This window comes from Lepidochelys kempii, chromosome 3 (genome assembly GCF_965140265.1).
Source record: "Lepidochelys kempii isolate rLepKem1 chromosome 3, rLepKem1.hap2, whole genome shotgun sequence".
Lineage (NCBI taxonomy): Eukaryota > Metazoa > Chordata > Testudines > Cheloniidae > Lepidochelys > Lepidochelys kempii.
The window spans coordinates 109,219,750-109,222,272 of record NC_133258.1 but is presented as its reverse complement, the minus strand read 5'-3'; positions in this window follow the sequence as shown (position 1 = coordinate 109,222,272).

Genomic DNA, 2,523 nt, shown 5'->3' with positions numbered 1-2,523 from the left:
GCTCCTTGCTACCCCCTTCCCGGTGCTCTGGTTCAGAAGGGGCCTTTTGCCAGCTGTGCCCAGATGAGCGCCTGGTGAACACGTGCAGGGGGCCAGCACAACCTCCCTTAAGTGGCTCTTTTAACCCTGCTCTGTGCTGCTGATACTCTCACCTTCTTGTCAGCTGTTCGAAATGGGCCACCTTCATTGCATTGGCCCCATTAGCACTGCAAACGTGATTTTCGGGTAGTATTCACCCTTTCTTGTCAGCTGTTGAGAATAGGCCACTTCCACCTTAATTGAATTGGCTCCTTAGCACTGACAGCCCCCCCCCCCCCAACTTGGTAAGGCAACTCCCATCTTTTCATGTGCTGTGTATTTATACCTGCCTACTGTATTATCCACTCCATACATCTGACGAAGTGGGTTTTAGCCCACGAATGCTTATGCCCAAATAAATGTGTTAGTCTCTACGGTGCCACAAGGACTCCTCATTGTGAGTGCAGTTAGAGCAGGTTGGGGAGCTAAATAAAGGGGTGTGGAGCAGAGAGTGTAGAGTAGGGGAATGAAAGGGGAGGAGATGATTGAGAATGGAGCATCAGAACAGAGAAACAGCAGGGTGAGTGGGGGGAGGGATGTAGGAGTGACAGGGTGAAGAGTAAAGTTAAGGGCAGGGTAGAGGAATAGGAGTTCCTGGGGACCTGAGTGAGGGGGTGGGGGTGTGATGGAGGGGGTGCAATGGATCAGAGCATGAGATATCGGGAGCAGTTGCGTAGCTAGGATAGGACATTTGGGTGGGTGGGCAATGATGGGGGGAGGAGGGATCAGGCCTGCCTACTCCCTCCAACCAGCCTTATGGGGGGTGATGGACAGGACCAGGAGCAGACCCAGCTCCATGAGGAGAAGCTGCTCTCCAGCAGCAATGGCTCCCCTCCCAGTCCCACACCGGGCCTGGCTCCCCAAGCGGCAGGCCTACCTTTTTTGAGGATTGCTCTGCTGCCACTGGGTCGCCTGAAGCTTGCTCCTCCCAGTGGCACATTAGCCACTGGGCCAAAGTGGTGTGCCCAGGGCCTCCAGCCAATTGTGGGCCCCTGGAAAAATGGGCACCCTGTCCGCTCTGCCTCCCTGCCCGGCCCTCCAGCCAGGGAGCATGGTCAGGGTGCGGGCGCTTGCCCCACTCTGCCTGCTCTCCAGCTAGAGCACTGAGTGGGTGGAGCAGGGCAAGCCCCCGCACCCCGACCACGCTCCCTAGCTGGAGTGCCGGGCAGGCAGAGCAAACCCCCACGTCCCGACCCCGCTCCCTGGCTGGAGCACCAGGCAGGCAGAGTGGGGCAAACCCTGAGCGCACTCCCCAGCTGGAGTGCTGGGCGGGCAGAGCGGGGCAAGCCCCCCACTGCCTGCAGGAGCGCTGGGTGGACAGAAGGGGGCAATGCTCCATGCCCTGCCCTCTTTTTGGCTGGAGCACTGTGCGGATGGAGCTGGGCAAGTCCCTGACCCCGCTCCCCGGCTGGAGCGCCGGGCGGAAGGAATGGAACAAGCCCCCGCACCCCAACCCTGCTCCATGGCTGCAGTGCCAGATGGGCAGAGTGGAGCAAGCTGGAGCCGAAGCAGAGCTGGGTCTGGGTCTGGATGCTAAGTGGGTGGGCTGCGGCCCATGGACGCCCACCCATGGCTATACTCCTGATTGGGAGTAGGAGGCACTGCACAGAATGATACAGGAGAAGGGAGGTAAGTGATAGACGGAGAATTGTGGATGGAACAGACGCAGCCCCAGTGAATGTCAACAATTGCCAGTAGCAACAAAAGTGGCAGAAAGTCAGACTACAGTTTTTTGGGCCCTGTTCATGTTATAAGTTGTAATCAGTTGCTGGCATGGTTGGCTGTACACATGGCTTGCGTTTGAATACAAGAGGTTAAAACTTTATTTGTGAGTGTGGTAAGTATAGTAACTGTGTTGCATTAACCGTATTTTGCTGTGACAGAGGCCTAGGGGTAGACAAAGCATCATGCTGTAACAAGTACAGCTTTTTTGCGGTGTGGACCAGACACCCTAAATAAATTTGTATAACCAGTTTGACGAGTCCTTCTTCACTGCTCTGTGTGAAGTACAAAGCCCATGCCAAATTCAGTTGTGAGTCTATTAGTGTAATTTACCCAGGAGTTGTACTAACATACTCTGCCTTAAATTGGGTCTGTACTGAAGAAAACTTCCTCCAAATTCTAACCACTTTTAAAAACTCGTTCAGCTAGAAACTGTTAAAACTAGATGGACTGTAACATTTCTCTAGTGAAGATGAAGCATCTAAGTTACTTCAAACTTGCTGAGCTACACTCACTGATGTGCATCTTTCACGCCATTATATCTGACTTTTGGATCTTATCATCTAAATCTGGAAGTTTCAAAATACAGAACTTAGGTTTAGTCTTTGTCGGTCCCACGCTGTAAATGAAATAGCATCTGTACTTTCTTCATGGCTGTTGTGCATTATAGGAAAGTTTTAAGCCACCTGTATTATTTCAGCAATACACTCTTGAATGTTATGT